The sequence below is a fragment of the Schistocerca gregaria genome, chromosome 10 (genome assembly GCF_023897955.1).
Source record: "Schistocerca gregaria isolate iqSchGreg1 chromosome 10, iqSchGreg1.2, whole genome shotgun sequence".
Lineage (NCBI taxonomy): Eukaryota > Metazoa > Arthropoda > Insecta > Orthoptera > Acrididae > Schistocerca > Schistocerca gregaria.
Genome location: NC_064929.1, coordinates 72944349 through 72964414, shown reverse-complemented (window position 1 = coordinate 72964414; position 20066 = coordinate 72944349). Strand labels below are relative to the sequence as shown.

Genomic DNA, 20066 nt, shown 5'->3' with positions numbered 1-20066 from the left:
TATCCCTCCCCTCACACCTGGTTTCAAGTACTTGGACAACATTACACACACGGAACTCAATGCCCCCATCACTACACAGGATCTCATTGCTACACTCCACACAAAACGCAACACTGCTCCTGGTCACGATCGTGTCACCTATTGTCACCTTCGTGAAGCTCCTGCCTCTTTCCTCTCCACCTTGGCCAGGCTCTACAATGTAGTCCTGTCCACCGGTCACTACCCCAACCTGTGGAAAACCTCCAGTATCCTGATGTTCCTTAAACCTGGCAAACCGCCGTCTGCCGTCTCTTCCTTCCGTCCCATCAGCCTTACCTCGGTCTTCAGCAAGGTCCTGGAATCTATCCTCACCCGCCGCATCCATCAGCATCTCCGTCAGCACCGCCTCCTTCCTATCACCCAGTGTGGCTTTCGGCCATCCTTCTCTTCCGACGACCTTCTCCTTCACCTCACTCATCTCCTTTCTGAACAGCTTAATTCCAGTCGCTCTGCAATCTTCCTCTCCCTGGACCTCGAACGTGCTTATGACCGCGTATGGCATTCCGGTCTCCTCTTCAAGCTCCAAGCCTTCGCCCTGCCCATTAATTACGTCCGTCTGATCGGCTCCTTTCTCTCCCGCCGTCCTTCCCTCGTCACCATCCATAACACAGATTCCTACACCTTTTTTCCCTCCGCCGGTGTGTCCCAAGGCTCCGTCCTCTCCCCCCTTCTGTACCTTTTGTATACGGTGGACATGCCGCCGCCGTCACCCCCCATCCACCATCTCCAGTTTGCCGATGACACCGCCTTCCTTGCCCTTGCCCCCACCCTGCAGTGCTCCCAGCACCTTCTCCAACCCCATCTTGACCAGTTCACCGCTTGGTGCAACCAGTGGTTGCTCAAGGTCAATCCCTCCAAAACCCAGGCGATCATTGTAGGCAAAACCACCCCTTCCTTACGCCTCCTTGATTTCTATCTCACCATCTATGGCACTCCTATCTCCCTCACTCCCACTCTCAAGTACCTTGGCGTCAACCTCGACCTTTGCCTCACCTGGACCCCCCATCTCCGGACAATCCAAGCCAAGGCACACTTCTGACTGCCTCCTCAAGCTCCTTTCAGGCCGTACGTGGGGTCTGGACGCCTCCACCATCCTCCACACCTATAAATCCCTCATCTGCCCTATCCTCTGCTAAGCCCATCCGGCCTGGATCTCCACCCTCCCTACCTTTTATAAATCCCTTCAAATCCTTGAACGCGATGCTCTCCGCCTCGCCTATCTCATCCGTCTCCCCTCCCCCAAGTGGATCCTTTACGATCTCATTCCTTTCCCCCACCTCCTCCTTTTCCTTGAAAGGATACGGATCCTGTACACCTCCTGCAAACTCGACCCTCCTCACCCGCTTGTCTCCCCCTTCCTCTCCCAACCCCGCCTGCTGCCGCGCCTGTATTCCCACGTCTCACCCGGTCTCCATCTCTCCACCCTCCTTACCCTCTCCCAAGGTGGCTTCCAGCAGCTCCCCCTCCCTGATGATGTCCTCCTCCCCTCCATCTACCCCTCCTATCAATTTTGATCCTACCCTCCCCCACTTCCTGTGGCCTCTCCTATTCGCACCCTCCCTCCCTTCTCTTTCCTTTTCCCCCGTCCCCTTCCTCCACCCCTCTTCCCCTGGGCTCCCCCCCTTCTCCCCTCCCCCTGTCACCCCTACCCATGGTATCGTTTCTCCCTTTCCCTCTCCCTCTCCCACCCCTCCCCCCTCCTCCTCTCTTGGCAGGTCCCCGGACTCGTACACGGTTAGTGAACATTCGCGCGCTGGAGATCACCGCCTCGTTTCTGTGTGTGCCGTCGTTTGTGCTTAAGTAGTTCAGTGTTATTCGTTTTGTGCACCTACGTTCACGTGTGACAACTTTCGCGTATGTATGTGTCCCGGTGCCTGAACAATTTTTATCTTGGACTCTACGCCCGTGAACGGCTCCATGTATTTTAAAAAGTATTTGTCTCCGTTTACATGTCCACCATCTATTCATCTCACATTGTCATCATTTCTGTCTGTAATGTTGTAACTCAACTCCTGACCATAGTACTACCAACTTACGACTAGCTTCCCTATTTCACAAATGAAATCAGTCTTTGAGGGGTTTGCTTTAAGCTGATTTGCGCTATAGTATCTTAATAAATCTTCAAGAGCAGTCGTGAGGGTGTGCTTCACTGAGTGACAAGAGCAAGGTCATCAGCATACAAGAAACGTCTGGTGTTGGGGGCTATAGGTTAGTCGTTTGTATAAACACTCCTGGAAATTGAAATAAGAACACCGTGAATTCATTGTCCCAGGAAGGGGAAACTTTATTGACACATTCCTGGGGTCAGATACATCACATGATCACACTGACAGAACCACAGGCACATAGACACAGGCAACAGAGCATGCACAATGTCGGCACTAGTACAGTGTATATCCACCTTTCGCAGCAATGCAGGCTGCTATTCTCCCATGGAGACGATCGTAGAGATGCTGGATGTAGTCCTGTGGAACGGCTTGCCATGCCATTTCCACCTGGCGCCTCAGTTGGACCAGCGTTAGTGCTGGACGTGCACTCCGCGTGAGACGACGCTTCATCCAGTCCCAAACATGCTCAATGGGGGACAGATCCGGAGATCTTGCTGGCCAGGGTAGTTGACTTACACCTTCTAGAGCACGTTGGGTGGCACGGGATACATGCGGACGTGCATTGTCCTGTTGGAACAGCAAGTTCCCTTGCCGGTCTAGGAATGGTAGAACGATGGGTTCGATGACGGTTTGGATGTACCGTGCACTATTCAGTGTCCCCTCGACGATCACCAGAGGTGTACGGCCAGTGTAGGAGATCGCTCCCCACACCATGATGCCGGGTGTTGGCCCTGTGTGCCTCGGTCGTATGCAGTCCTGATTGTGGCGCTCATCTGCACGGCGCCAAACACGCATACGACCATCATTTTCACCAAGGCAGAAGCGACTCTCATCGCTGAATACGACACGTCTCCATTCGTCCCTCCATTCACGCCTGTCGCGACACCACTGGAGGCGGGCTGCACGATGTTGGGGCGTGAGAAGAAGACGGCCTAACGGTGTGCGGGACCGTAGCCCAGCTCCATGGAGACGGTTGCGAATGGTCTTCGCCGATACCCCAGGAGCAACAGTGTCCCTAATTTGCTGGGAAGTGGCGGTGCGGTCCCCTACGGCACTGCGTAGGATCCTACGGTCTTGGCGTGCATCCGTGCGTCGCTGCCGTCCGGTCCCAGGTCGACGGGCACGTGCACCTTCCGCCGACCACTGGCGACAACATCGATGTACTGTGGAGACCTCACGCCCCACGTGTTGAGCAATTCGGCGGTACGTCCACCCGGCCTCCCGCACACCCACTACACGCCCTCGCTCAAAGTCCGTCAACTGCACATACGGTTCACGTCCACGCTGTCGCGGCATGCTACCAGTGTTAAAGACTGCGATGGAGCTCCGTATGCCACGGCAAACTGACTGACGCTGACGGCGGCGGTGCACAAATGCTGAGCAGCTAGCGCCATTCGACGGCCAACACCGCGGTTCCTGGTGTGTCCGCTATGCCGTCCGTGTGATCATTGCTTGTACAGCCCTCTCGCAGTGTCCGGAGCAAGTATGGTGGGTCAGACACACCGGTGTCAATGTGTTCTTTTTTCCATTTCCAGGAGTGTGTGTTGAATAGGATTGGAGGTAACACACTTCCTTGGGGAAGATCGCTTTCCTGCAGGTTCCATCGACCGCGCTGCCCTTGAAAGTTAACGAAGAGTCTCAGGTTTTGCAGCATTGGTGCGATGAACCTAGTTAGGCTAAATTCCTTCGTCATATTGTATACCTTGAGCAGTAGTAACTGCTGGTTCACAGTGTTATAGGCCGCTGATAATTCAACAGATATTACCCCTGTCACCTTACGAGCTTCAAAACCATCTTCTACGAACTGCGCAAAATTCAGCATCTGTGCAGTGCAGCTTTCACCAGGACGAAATCCAGATTGCTGAAAGATTATCAAGGGGTCAACTAAAGGTAGGAGGCGATTTAAGATCATTCTTTCCAGCTGTGTGTATAGATGACAAAGTAATGAAACTGGACTAAAATTCTTTACCAGATTTCAGCAAAGCAATCACACAGCTCTTCCGCCATAACTTTGGGATTTGACATCTGCTCACACCATTATTAAAGAGTTGCAGAATCCATTTCTTTGTTGCTTTGTCAAAGTGCTTATTTTGCTCTCTTCGTATATCATCTAAGTCAGCTGATTTTCAATTCTTACTCTCTTTAATAGCCGTATCTAATTCTTCCATGCTTAATGATGTTGTAAGCAGATTGTTCTCCTCTTGCTCTTCTCTTTGCATTGTTGGGCATTTGGATTTGTGGGTTGCCTTTCTGTTTAGCGGTAACTGATGTGCTATTTTATTGGCTGTAATGTTATGATGAACATTAATAAAACCGACGAACTCCATGGACGGTTTGCTGACTGGAAATGGAAGAAAAAAAGGTAGGATGAACATGTGTCCAAAAATGGATGGTGTGTGTGTAACAACAAATCGTCCCAGATCACTGTTGAAAGCTGTATAGGATGCGTGTCACAACAGATGTTCAAAGTGGCCTCTATGGGATTTCAGGTGATAGGGATAGTAGTAGTTGTCACGCAGGGTACACACAATCGTACGTTGTCTTACACCATGTTCACAGGTCACTTGCTTAGAGTTCGTACTATGAGTATCTTGTAGAACCCAGTCCTCAAGATCTGGTGTAAGCGCAGTTCGATGCTTTTCTGCATGTCTGAAAGGATCCACATACACCCAAAAAAGGCTTGAAATATTGTGTGGTGTGGTTGGTGTCTGTGACAGCACTTGTTCTGGTATAGCTGTGCTGCCTCTCGACCGTTTCCATCTGCTTACCTTACACAAATTCCGCCCCGATAGCTGAATGGATGCCGACACGGTAGCTCAGCGTGTTCGGTCAGAAAGGTGCTAGCACTCTATAATAATAATAAAAAACTGAGAAAAGGAATCAACGATCAACTTAAACGGATGTCCTGTGACGTGCGCGCAGACCACACGCAACGAACGAAACGCAAAAAAAAAAACGGTCAGCGTGACGAACTGCCGCCATAAGGGGCCCGGGTTCGATTCCCGGCTGGGTCGGGGATTTTCCCCGGTCAGGGACTGGCTGTTGTGTTGACTTCATCATCATTTCATCCCCATCCGGCGCGCAGGTCGAATGTAATAAGACCTGCACCAACGCGGCCGGACCTGCCCCGTAAGGGGCCTCTCGGCCAATTGCGCCAAACGCTCATTTCCATTTTTACCTTACACAAACGCCATCTGAGCTTGTTCCCCACATCTACATTTATACTCCGCAAGCCACCCAACAGTGTGTGGCGGAGGGCACTTTACGTGCCACTCTCATTACCTCTCTTTCCTGTTCCAATCGCGTATGGTTCGCAGGAAGAACGACTGCCGGAAAGCCCCCGTGCGCGCTCGAATCTCTCCCAATTTTACATTCGCGATCTCCTCGGGAGGTATAAGTAGGGGGAAGCAATATATTCGATACCTCATCCAGAAACGCACCCTCTCGAAACCTACGTGAATACTTGAACATTCTGCTGCATACAGTACGCTGAAACGCAACAAGAACAGATCAAGAACGCACCAAGATCACACAGCACGTCACCTGAGGAACTGTCATTCATCAGCACCATCTACCGTGGCAACGATGCATTTACGGACAGATGTCCATAGCATCTTTTTCACTCTATTTCCAATCAAAAATTTGTAGTTTATGTTAATGTTCACCCTGTATACAGATTGTAATGGGTATAAGTGCAAATATTTCTGTTAGTGAAAAAGGATGGTGCGCTAAACAACATCACCTCAGTATTTACATCATTTGCGCACTAGTAATTATAGCTATTACAAGTTGTTAGATCTGCTGCACCTTGCTCTCCCCTCCTTTTCCATCCTCTCAGGCCTTTCGCTCGGCTGGTCCCACCTGGCTGTTTTATTCTTCATCGTGTGTGCTCCAAGTGAGTTTAAAGTGAGTTGTTCTGGAGTGTGTTTAATACTGTGGCCAACTTTTAACCTGTGCGTGTGCTTTCAGTGTCTTTTTTGTGTTCTACGACTCGCCAACTGTGTTTTTTAACTTTATGTCGACTTCTTTGATTGTCCCCCCATAAACGTCTCCAAGTCAGTGTATTTTTTCATCCATTATCTCCCCTTCTTACAGAAGAAATATTGAATGTAATTGATGAAAGGAGAAAATATAAAAATGCGCAGTAAATGAAGGAGGCAAAAAGAACTACAAACGTCTCAAAAATGAGATCGACAGGAAGTGCAAAATGGCTAAGCTGGGATGGATAGAGGGCAAATGTAAGGATGTAGAGGCTTATTTCACTAGGGGTAAGATAGATAGTGCCTAAAGGAAAATTAAAGATACCTTTGGAGAAAAGAGAACCATTTGCATGAATATCAAGAGCTCAGATAGATACCCAGTTCTAGGCAAAGAAGGAAAAGCAGAAAGGTGGAAGGAGTATATAGAGAGTCCATACAGGGGCGATGTACTTGAGGACAATATTATGGAAATGGAAGGGGATGTAGATGAAGATGAAATGGGAGATACGATACTGCGTGACGAGTTTGACAGAGCACTGAAAGACCTGAGTCGAAACAAGGCCCCGGGGGTAGACAACATTCGATTACAACTACTGACGGCCTTGGGACAGCCAGTCCTGACTAAACTCTACCATCTGGTGAGGAAGATGTATGAGACAGGCGAAGTACCCTCACACTTCAAGAAGAATATAATAATTCCAATCCCAAAGAAAGCAGGTGTTGACAGATGTGAACATTACCCAACTATCAGTTTAATAAGTCACAGTTGCAAAATACTAACACGAATTCTTTATAGACGAATGGAATAACTAGTAGAACCCGACCTCGGGGATTATCAGTTTAGATTCCGTAGAAATGTAGGAACACGTGAGGCAATACTGACCCTACGACTTATCTTAGAAGAAAGATTAAGGAAAGGCAAACCTACGTTCCTAGCATTTGTAGACTTAGAGAAAGCTTTTGACAATGTTGACTGGAATACTCTCTTTCAAATTCTGAAGGTGGCAGGGTAAAATACAGGGAGCGAAGGCTATTTACAATTTGTACAGAAACCAGATGGCAGTTATAAGAGCCGAGGGACATGAGAGGGAAGCATTGGTTGGGAAGGGAGTGAGACAGGGTTGTAGTCTCTCCCCGATGTTATTCAATCTGTATATTGAGCAAGCAGTGAAGGAAACTAAAGAAAAATTCGGAGTAGGTATTAAAATCCATGGAAAAGAAATAAAAACTTTGAGGTTCGCCGATGACTTTGTAATGCTGTCAGAGACAGCAAAGGACGTGGAAGAGCAGTTGAACGGAGTGGATAGTGTATTGATAGGGGGATATAAGATGAACATCAACAAAACAAAACTAGGATAATGGAATGTAGTCGAATTAAGTCGGGTGATGCTGAGGGAATTAGATTAGGAAATGAGACACTTAAAGTAGTAAAGGAGTTTTGCTATTTGGGGAGCAAAATAACTTATGATGGTCGGAGAGGATATAAAATGTAGACTGGCAATGGCAAGGAAAGCATTTCTGAAGAAGAGAAATTTGTTAACATCGAGTAGAGATTTAAGTGTCAGGAAGTCATTTCTGAAAGTATTTGTATGGAGTGTAGCCATGTATGGAAGTGAAACATGGACGATAAATAGTTTGGACAAGAAGAGAATAGAAGCTTTCGAAATGTGGTGCTACAGAAGAATGCTGAAGATTAGATGGGTAGATCACATAACTAATGAGGAGGTATTGACTAGAATTGGGGAGAAGAGGAGTTTGTGGCACGACTTGACTAGAGGAAGGGACCGGTTAGTAGGACATGTTCTGAGGCATCAAGGGATCACAAATTTAGCATTGGAGGGCAGTGTGGAGGGTAAAAATCGTAGAGGGAGACTAAGAGATGAATACACTAAGCAGATTCAGAAGGATGTAGGTTGCAGTAGGTACTGTAGTATACAGAGAAGCTGCAGCATTAGAAAATTGTAGCGAAATGCAGGAAGATCTGCAGCGGATAGGCACTTGGTGCTGGGAGTAGGTACTGTAGTATACAGAGAAGCTGCAGCATTAGAAAATTGTAGCGAAATGCAGGAAGATCTGCAGCGGATAGGCACTTGGTGCTGGGAGTAGGTACTGTAGTATACAGAGAAGCTGCAGCATTAGAAAATTGTAGCGAAATGCAGGAAGATCTGAGCGGATAGGCACTTGGTGCTGGGAGTGGCAACTGCCCTTAATATAGGCAAATGTAATGTATTGCGAATACATAGAGAAGGATCCTTTATTGTATGATGGCGGAACAAACACTGGTAGCAGTTACTTCTGTAAATAATCTGGGAGTATACGTGCGGAACGATTTGAAGTGGAATGATATAATTAATAGTTGGTAAGGCGGGTACCAGATTGAGATTCACTGGGAGAGTCCTTAGAAAATGTAGTCCATCAACAAAGGAGGCGGCTTACAAAACACTCGTTCCATCTACACTTGAGTATTGCTCATCAGTGTGGGATCCGTACCAGATCGGGTTGACGGAGGAGATAGAGAAGATCCAAAGAAAATGGCGCGTTTCGTCACCGGGTTATTTGGTAACCATGATAGCGTTACGGAGATATTTAGCGAACTCTGCAAGAGAGGGGCTCTGCATCACGGTGTAGCTTGCTGTCCAGGTTTCGAGAGGGTGCGTTTCTAGATGAGGTATCGAGTATATTGCTACCCCCTACTTATACCTCCCGAGGAGATCACGAATGTAAAATTAGAGTGATTTGAGCGCGCACGGAGGCTTTCAGACAGTCGTTCTTCCCGCGAACCACACGCGACTGGAACAGAAAAGGGAGGTAATGACAGTGGCACGTAAAGTGCCCTACGCCACACACCGTTGGGTGGCTTGCGGAGTATAAATGTATATGTAGATGTACTGGGAGATGAAGAGGCTTGCACAGGATAGAGTAGCATGGAGAGCTGCATCAAACCAGTCTCGGGACTGAAGACCACAATACCAACAACATATCTCCCCTTACTGTTTTATGTCCCTACTTTTATCGCTTTTTATGTAACATTTTCCTCTTGTATTAGCTGTCATGTCACTGGGCTGAAGAGCGGCGGATAATGCCGCTGACAGCTCTCCCCTACCCATATGGGGCAGGGGAATGAAATCACAATAAAGAAAAAAAGTAATAAGGTTGGCTAGTACGGAGTTGGGACACTTGTGAGGAGCAGCAGTTGTGAGGAGCTATATTTGTGAGGAGATCCGGCCGAACAGGTAGCGGGCGGTCTACAGGGACTCCAAACAGCGCACCGCAGTTCAGAACTGCTGTTGTATACAGGATGTTACAAAAAGGTACGGCCAAACTTTCAGGAGACATTCCTCACACACAAAGAAAGAAAATATGTCATGTGGACGTGTGTCCGGAAACGCTTGATTTCGATGTTAGAGCTCATTTTATTACTTCTCTTCTAATCACATTAATCATGGAATAGAAACACACAGCAACAGAACGTACCAGCTTGACTTCAAACACTTTGTTACACGAAATGTTCAAAATGTCCTACGTTAGCGAAGATACATGCATCCACCCTCCGTCGCATGGAATCCCTGATGCGCTGATGCAGCTCTGAAGAATGGAGTAGTGTATCACAGCCGTCCACAATAAGAGCACGAAGAGTCTCTACACTTGGTACCGGGGTTGCGTAGACAAGAGCTTTCAAATGCCCCCATAAATGAAAGTCAAGAGGGTTGAGGTCAGGAGAGCGTGGAGGCCATGGAATTGGTCCACCTCTACCAATCCATTGGTCACCGAATCTGTAGTTGAGAAGCGTACGAACACTTCGACTGAAATGTGCAGGAGCTCCATCGCGCATGAACCACATGTTGTGTCGTACTTGTAAAGGCACATGTTCTAGCAGCACAGGTAGAGTATCCCGTATGAAATCGTGATAACGTGCTCCATTGAGCGTAGGTGGAAGAACATGGGGCCCAATCGAGACATCACCAACAATGCCTGCCAAAACGTTCACAGAAAATCTGTGTTGATGACGGAATTGCACAATTGCGTGCGGATTCTCGTTAGCCTACAAATCTTGATTGTGAAAATTTACAATTTGATCACGATGGAATGAAGCCTCATCCGTAAAGAGAACATTTGCACTGAAATGAGAATTGACACATTGTCGGATGAACCATTCGCAGAAGTGTACCCGTGGAGGCCAATCAGCTGTTGATAGTGCCTGCACACGCTGTACACAGTACGGAAACAACTGGTTCTCCCGTAGCACTCTCCTTACAGTGACGTGGTCAACGTTACCTTGTACAGCAGTAACTTCTCTGACATTAGGGTTATCGTCGACTGCACGAAGAATTGCCTCGTCCATTGCAGGTGTCCTCGTCGTTCTAGATCTTCCCCAGTCGCGAGTCATAGGCTGGAATGTTCCGTGCTCCCTAAGACGCCGATCAATTGCTTCGAACGTCTTCCTGTCGGGACACCTTCGTTCTGGAAATCTGTCTCGATACAAACGTACAGCCCCACGACTATTGCCCGGTGCTAATCCGTACATCAAATGGGAATCTGCCAACTCCGCATTTGTAAACATTGCACTGACTGCAAAATCACGTTCGTGATGAACATTAACCTGTTGATACTACGTACTGATGTGCTTGATGGTAGTACTGTAGAGTAATGAGTCGCATGTCAACACAAGCACCGAAGTCAACATTACCTCCCTTCAGTTGGGCCAACTGGCGGTGAATCGAGGAAGTACAGTACATACTGACGAAACTAAAATGAGCTCTAACACAGAAATTAAGCGTTTCCGGACACATATCCACATAACATCTTTTCTTTATTTGTGTGAGAGGAATGTTTCCTGAAAGTTTTGCCGTACCTTCTTGTAACACCCTGTATAGTGGAATATACCAGTTACTGGCTGGCTCTGAGCACTATGGGACTTAACATCTATGGTCATCAGTCCCCTAGAACTTAGAACTACTTAAACCTAACGAACTTAAGGACATCACACAACACCCAGTCATCACCTGGCAGAGAAAATCCCTGACCCCGCAGGGAATCGAACCCGGGAACCCGGGCGTGGGAAGTGAGAACGCTACCACACGACCACGAGATGCGGACCAACAAAGTTATTATGTGGCAGGTGTCATTAGAGCACAGTTAATAAAGTCATTTCATGTAATAATGAATAAACTAGGCACTCATCTTTTCGTGTTTCCCACGCTGGTCTCGTTGTAAAATCATGGCTTAATCGTCGAAAATCTAGGTGGTGATGATTCCAAGCTCGGATGCAAAGAGGCCTAGGTTTTATTCTGCTACATTCAAAAGTTTTGTAGGTGCGCGTCACCAACCATTCTTGAAGATTAAAACTTTCAAAGTTAGCATAATGGTGATGTAAAAAAATAATCAGCACTCCGAATTTAAATTACACTCCTTTTTTATTACTTTCGCTGCAATATCACGTAACACACAAAACATCACTTCACAATACAAAACATACTTCAAAATCTTCCTCGCTGTTAAAGTTCACATTCTATAAACTGGCTGCAATATGCGCCTTTCCAACATGACGTCCAAGACTTGACTTTTTAAAGGTCCGACTCTAACTAACTAATCACCGCTTACGCGCCCAAAAATCAAGAGTTACAAGTACGTGAAAGATCATAGTGACAAAAGAAAGAAAACACATGAGAATAATATGATTGCAACACAAACATATCGATGTATCAAAGTACCTCTACATTAATGAAATCAAATCTGAATGTTGTCGCAGAAATATGTCAACTACTTTACAGAAATACAGTAGAATATTACTAGTATCGAGAGGTTCAGGTGAGGTGCCGAAATGGTTGCGTAATTCAAGTAGCATTACACCAGCGAAGGGGGCAAATCCTGTTTAACAGACTGCAATTCGTGATGGAACGTTCAAAAGCCCCAGCAAGCAGTTAGGACAGTTATTTATTGTTCATGCCGATATTTCTAGTTCTGAGGAGGAAACAAACTCAGTTCCAACTGTTTACGCCTTGCTAGCCAATAAAAAGCGAGAAATGTACGATCGCTTTTTCACAGCTGTTAAGAGCAATATACCTGGACGGAATCCTACAGTTATCATGATGGATTTTGAAGCTGCAATCATCCAATCAGTAACACATTTGTTTCCTGATGCAAAGGTTAATGGCTGCAAATAACATTTCAATCAGTGCTTATAGAGGGAAGTGCAGAATTGCGGCCTTGTTGCTGCCTACAAGGAAATCGAAGAAATTCGTTTTCACGTAAGACTGTGTTCCGCTTGGCTCTCAATCCCCTGGACATGTTAGATGATGGGTGGCTATGCATTCAGTAGAGCACGCCAGATAATGAAAAACTGAAGGATTTTTACGTCTATTTTGTTGAACAATTGCTGGATAGCGAAGACATGCCAAGGGATATGTGGAACTGCGCAGGAAGGCGTCACCGCACCAACAATGTTTCAGAAGGATGGAATCGGAGGATAAATACATTAATTTCGAAGGTTCATCCAAATTTTTACTCCTTAGTAAAAATTCTCAGAGAGGATGCAGAATATCATGGGCACCAATTTGACGGACTAGTTTTAAATCTAGGTGGGAAAAGAAGAAAGAAGTCTGCAGTTAAGACAGATGAGATAGTTTCTAAGGCCCTTGCAAGACTCCACGTTGACGGCAATATAAAATCATTTCTTACTTGCGTGGCCTATGCACAGAAATTACAGTGAAAAGGAAATGGCTAAGCTGCAGCAACAATTGTAAATATTGAAAAGGGGTTCAGTTCACGCCGATCGCCCTATTGTAAAAATTGTAAATAAATATAATGGGGGAGGAAGAGAGGCTACCTCCTCGTTGCATTCCCTGGAAACGACACAAAGCCGGCTAAATGTCTTGTAAATTGTAAAAGATTCACTAATGAAGTCTGAAAAGTACTAGCTTTTCTAACAATCACAATCAGCATTTTTGTGTAGTGAATTTTAGAAACAATGTCTGAGTGGATATGAATTCATCTTGTTTCAGTACATAAAGTGCATTCCTTAACGCTAATTGCTAGCAGGACTCACATGAAACCTCAGTACACTTCCCTGCGTGGTACGGGAAAATTGACGTTTATTTAGAAATAATTAAATAAAAAAGTTTCTACCGAGAACCAAATTCTTTAGTTGGCTCCTCTTAATACATGGTAAAAGGTTGCCACTCCTATCATATCAAATTTTGGGTGAGGGGTTGAAAGATGGAAAAAGTTTGAGGTTTCTATAGTTTCTGTAAAATACGTCGGTAAGTATGGGGTTGAGCGAAAATAATTCCCTACGTAAGATTAAACAGTACAAAAATTCCGATGAAAAAGGTCTTACGCATAACTGTGCAGCAACTGATGGTTGACATGATGTCGTGGGGACAAAATCAGCTCCGATTTCTAATTTGACTAAGGTCGCTCTGAAACGTCCCCTTAGAACAATTATACACGATTGTGCTTAAACTGACACACAATATTTTTTTGCGCAACGCAATCTGACTTTCAGTAATCCCTACAAGCGAATGGCCCTGACTAACATTAATCTATATGTTTCACAAATCACTTACCTCACAAAAATCTTAGTTACTCGAACTACTGCAATACAGCGAGCGCCACTACTGCCAGCTAACTGAAAGATTCAAACTACGGAAGTCACTAACTACTGATAGGCACAGTTAGCAAATGAAAGCTTTTAATAGAGAACAAACAATGTATTTACCTTAATAGTCATAATATATATCAGTTCATGACACCAATTCTTACAAATTTCAAAACTCCGCCATCTCTCTCGCCACGTCCACCACTGCTGGCGGTTCACCTCCAACTGCGCAACTCTACGCGCTGTTAGCATCCAGCTGCCGCTGCCCAACACTACAATGGCAGACAACAATGCAAACCAGCCACAGACTATACACGGCACAGGCAGAGATTTTTCATACAGAGCGCTACGTGGCGGCGGCGTTACCAATAAAAAAACCTAAACAGCCTACTTACAGCGCTTCCTTGCATAAAAAAATTCTGAAATAATGTATCCTGGCTGCACAAGCCGAGCGCTCAGTCACACCAAGCGGCAACAGGTAGTGGCCGCGTAGGTAGTGGCGCAGCATTTGCGGCACACCCTGTGCCGGTCCCTCAGCGTCCCGGATTTCTCACAAGTGTCGCTTCTCACACATGTCTACAACTCGGCTAGTACCTTCAAGTATATGTTGCAAGAGCAAGCCATTAACGTTTATTTTCCCCTAGGCAGTGGGTCGAGTGTTGAAGTGTGGATGCATGGACGCTCAATGGTTAGTCTATACTGACATGTGTAGCCCACTTAGAAGTGCATTTATGACCTTGAAGGAAATATCGTGTCATAAAGTTTGTAGCGTGTTAGTGGGAAGACTGTTCAACACAGAGAAAAAACAACCAACATGTCGACATGCGTACATATTAACGTACCAAATACACTACTGTCCATTAAAATTGCTACACCACGAAGATGACGTGCTACAGTCGCGAAATTTAACCGACAGGAAGAAGATGCTGTGATATGCAAATGATTAGCTTTTCAGAGCATTCACACAAGGCTGGCGCCGGTGGCGATCCCTACAACGTGCTGACATGAGGAAAGTTTCCAACCGATTTCTCATACACAAACAACAGTTGACCGGCGTTGCCTGGTGAAACGTTGTTGTGGTGCCTCGTGTAAGGAGGAGAAATGCGTACAATCACGTTTCCGACTTTGATAAAAGTCGGATTGTAGCCTATCGCGATTGCGGTTTATCGTATCGCGACATTGGTGCTCGCGTTGGTCGAAATCCAATGACTGTTAGCTGAATATGGAGTCGGTCGGTTCAGGAGGGTAATACGGAACGCCGTGCTGGATCCCAACGGCCTCGTATCACTAGCAGTCGAGATGGCAGGCATCTTAACCGAACGGCTGTAACGGATCGTGCAGCCACGTCTCGATCCCTGAGTCAACAGATGGGGACGTTTGCAAGACAACAACCATCTGCGCGAACAGTTCGACGACGTTTCCAGCTGCACGGACTATCAGCTCGGAGAACATGGCTATGGTTACCCTTGACGCTGCATCACAGACAGGAGCGCCTGCGATGGAGTACTCGACGACGAACCTGGGTGCAGGAATGGCAAAACGTCATTTTTTCGGGTGAATCCTGGTTCTGTTTACAGCATCACGATGGTTGCACCCGCGTTTGGCGACATCGCGGTGAACGCACATTGGAAGCGTGTATTCGTCATCGCCATACTGGCGTATCACCCGGCGTGATGGTGTGGGGTGCCATTGGTTACACGTCTCCGTCACCTCTTGTTCGCATTGGCTTCACTTTGAACAGTGGACGTTACATTTCAGATGTGTTACGACCCGTGGCTCTACCCTTCATTCGATCCCAGCGAAACCCTACATTTCAGCAGGATAACGCACGACCGCCTTTCTTGATACAGAAAATGTTCGACTGCTGCCCTGGCCGGCACATTCTCCAAATCTCTCACTAACTGAAAACGTCTGGTCAATGGTGGCCGAGCAACTGGCTCATCACAATACGCCAGTCACTACTCTTGATGAACTGTGGTATCGTGTCGAAACTGCATGGGCAGCTGTACCTGTACACGGCATCCAAGCTCTATCTGACTCAATGCCCAGGCGTATCAAAGCCGTTATTACGGCCAGAGGTGGATGGTTACCGATGTCTTAGGATCTATGCACTCAAATTGCGTGAAAATGTAATCACGTGTCAATTCTAGTACAGTATATCTGTCCAATGAATACCCGTTTATCATCTGTATTTCTTCTTCGTGTAGCAATTTTAATGGCCAGTACTGTATGAAAATATCTGCACTTCTGCCCTTTACGGCCTGTCTTTATATTGCTATATGTTCTTATGACAGTCACTTTCCTTGACCTGTAGCAGTTCTGTGTGGGGTATAACATTCTTATATTTCAGTCGACTTTCTAATACAAGAATATTTTTGTAAATGTAATTGCTTTCACTTCAAAATCGAGTGTACTGAAAATTCTTACCATTTGTGGCTAATATACCAACAATTTTGGAACTGGTATCTTCTGTCCTCGGAAACAATTTTATTGCTTTTGACGTTTTGTTATTACCTCTGTGTGGTTTCCCCTTCAGCTGCAGTTGTCGTTGCTTATTTCGTACGTTAAATATATGTATTGCATTCCGTACAAGTTTTGTACTTTCTGCGTTCACTGATTTGACTACTGGTAGTGTAGTGGAGGAAACTTTACGTAGATATACGATGTCTTTCTGCAAAAAGCCACGTCATCTGCCGTTTACTCAGCATTTCTTTGTTTTTAAAAGAAAACGACGTTCTTCATTAGCCCAGCAGTGGTTTATGGGGGAGTAGTATACCTCTTATGACGAATTTCTATAATTAACTGATAGATGGCACGTCACACTGCTTTGTAGTTCCAGGTAGCTGCTACGAGATGTCAGTAAGAGTTGTTCAAGTGTGTTTTCGTGACTTCTGTGATGTATAGGAGCTAGAGAGGAGGTATTGAAACATGTTTTGAGCTTCCCAATCTCGTCTCGCAAGATGAAAAATTCGAGGCAGATATTTCGTCGCATTTTTGTGTTTTTTTTACATAAGATATAAAATTTGATTGTATAATTAAGAGAAAATACTGTTGTGCTTATATGCTAATGGGGGTGAATGAGGCCAAAGTGCGGTTAAATTGACTGACGATGTACTTTATGAGAGGCCAATTGATTTTGATGTTCGAGTTGAAGAAGATGCCTTTATTGTCAGTGATCACGACACATCAGAACAGGAAGGAGATGAAGAAGTTGAAAATGAGGTCGTCGGTAGTTATTATGTGGGAAAAGATGAAACGATTAAATGCAGAAAGGAATTGTGTCAGAAATTAGAAGTTAGATGATGAACCATGAAAATGTTACTTTGCATAATGAGTGTGTTGTGGTACCGTCTACACATAAACATATTTTGTTGATTGTAACCATAGTTATTTCAATACAGTACCTTCGAACACAAAACATTATTTTCAGTATTATATGGCGCAAGATTTCTAACTAGTATGTGACTGATAATAAAACAATTCCATTTTGTTGTTGTCACTGCAAATTAATAATATACAATAACTTTAACCAACAGAATATAACTTATAGTCGATTAAACCATTAATTTCTGTGTTAAAATATTCAAAAAATATAAAAAAACACATGGGATGTACTGCACCACACAAAGCACTAGTGTAAAAATTCCAGGCCGCTCCACAGCCGGATTAAGTATCTGCACGTTACGAGAGAAACACAAATAAGCTGTCCCATAATGTATCCTTTCATATCTCCCAGGGTCCTTAGCAAACTAAAGAAAGACAAATGTGGTTTCATATTTTAGTTATTGCCTATTTCTTCAGCTCTACATATGCCGTCTACTCTTTAAACTGTGTTAATAACTAATACAAACGATACTAGAGACCGTGTTCAGAAAAGTAGTTTTCTGCCCACTTGGAGCGCTGTGTACAACAAAAATAAGCAGTGGTGTCGTGACGCCATGTATCAGTGGTACACAGTTGAAAAGTGGAGCCGCTTATTCTCCTGGCTCCCAGCCTGATTTAAAAAGCACAATATTCCAGCATTGCAAGAAGAGTTGTTATTCAGTCAATTAAACCGTATGTATCTGTGAAATGTAAGGTCACTACGAACTACTTACTTCTACACTCCCGGAAATTGAAATAAGAACACCGTGAATTCATTGTCCCAGGAAGGGGAAACTTTATTGACACATTCCTGATGGTCAGATACATCACATGATCACACTGACAGAACCACAGGCACATAGACACAGGCAACAGAGCATTCACAATGTCGGCACTAGTACAGTGTATATCCACCTTTCGCACCAATGCAGGCTGCTATTCTCCCATGGAGACGATCGTAGAGATGCTGGATGTAGTCCTGTGGAACGGCTTGCCATGCCATTTCCACCTGGCGCCTCAGTTGGACCACCGTTCGTGCTGGACGTGCAGACCACGTGAGACGACGCTTCATCCAGTCCCAAACATGCTCAATGGGGGACAGATCCGGAGATCTTGCTGGCCAGGGTAGTTGACTTACACCTTCTAGATCACGTTGGGTGGCACGGGATACATGCGGACGTGCATTGTCCTGTTGGAACAGTAAGTTTCCTTGCCAGTCTAGGAATGGTAGAACGATGGGTTCGATGACGGTTTGGATATACTGTGCACTGTTCAGTGTCCCCTCGACGATCACCAGAGGTGTACGGCCAGTGTAGGAGATCGCTCCCCACACCATGATGCCGGGTGTTGGCCCTGTGTGCCTCGGTCGTATGCAGTCCTGATTGTGGGCTCACCTGCACGGCGCCAAACACGCATACGACCATAATTGTCACCAAGGCAGAAGCGACTCTCATCGCTGAAGACGACACGTCTCCATTCGTCCCTCCATTCACGCCTGTCGCGACACCACTGGAGGCGGGCTGCCCGATGTTGGGGCGTGAGCGGAAGACGGCCTAACGGTGTGCGATGGAGCTCCGTATGCCACGGCAAACTGGCTGACACTGACGGCGGCGGTGCACAAATGCTGCGCAGCTAGCGCCATTCGACGGCCAACACCGCGGTTCCTGGTGTGTCCGCTGTGCCGTGCGTGTGATCATTGCTTGTACAGCCCTCTCGCAGTGTCCGGAGCAAGTATGGCGGGTCTGACACACCGGTGTCAATGTGTTCTTTTTTCCATTTCCAGGAGTGTATATTTCAGATGCCAGAGAATGCATTAGATTCATATCGGAGCCTTCCTTGGTATTCACCCCAGTGAGTCCAGTTGTTCTTGTACTAATGTGTAACACTTTCTAAGGGTAAGGAAAGTTGCCATTCCACTTAGGCTGTACAAAAATCTTTATTGTTTGTATATCACGATTGCAATTCGACATTTATTAGGTGGTGTAAAGCAATTAGTCCCCCACCCCAAAAAAAGCACAAAGTTTTACAAATTCAAAGATATAGAAAAAAATAATGTGTAATTATTTACGTGGGGTAACGGTACTCACTTAACGACATGAAGCTGTCACGCATAGCAACATGGTACCGAACATTATCAAATCAACAACATATGATTGTATAAATCCGTCCATTCTTCCAAACACCAGTCGAGAACACATATTACTACTTACTTACATGTCCGAAAGAACAGACGCCATATTCATGTAAGTATATCGTCCTGGCAATACCGGCCATGACCTCGTTCTTCTGTACGGTTGCACGCATACTACCGGAACTCTTACGGGACTTGGTAAAAATTTCTTCCACGAGTAATTAGTGTGTTGGGATGGGACAGTATGAACGTAATGTGTGGACATACAAGGTGAGAATGTGGGTCTCACGGGAGGCGTGCGAGATAGTCCCTGCAGTCGCACTATCCTCTGTGCTCTCGGTGGCTCAGATGGATAGAGCGTCTGCCATGTAAGCAGGAGATCCCGGGTTCGAGTCCCGGTCGAGGCACACATTTTCACCCGTCCCCATTGATACATCTCAATGTCCATCAGCAGTTGAAGGTATTAATATATAATTCTAATTTCATATTACTACTGGTTAAAAAGTTACAAACAATTGACGTAATTATAAAACCTATGTTCATAATACACGTAAGACAAGTCTCAAATAACCAGCGCGGTGGAAGAAACTCAAATAGCAGAGAAGTGACAAAGATATCACATACTGCGAGTATAAATCTGAGAGCGCAAAGACACTAGTCAATCGAGTCGATATAATGTGTTTATGAACATGTACACTGCAAGGAACGTAAATGACGAAAACGGGTATTAAATAAAAGTTGATAAATAACGCTGACACGTGAGTAAAAGTAAGTAAAACCTAAGTACATATGCATATACCACGACTGCTATACTAAATAGTAAAATCGAAGTTGCTTGTCACTCAAAA

General features: G+C 45.6%; 1 non-coding gene across 1 annotated transcript; it reads left to right on the top strand.

Annotated features, from left to right (window-relative positions):
- Positions 1–19550: 19550 nt before the first annotated feature.
- On the top strand, positions 19551–19625 carry Trnat-ugu (transfer RNA threonine (anticodon UGU)). Its single transcript has one exon. It is a non-coding gene; the product is annotated as a tRNA-Thr (tRNA).
- The last annotated feature ends 441 nt before the right edge of the window (positions 19626–20066 follow it).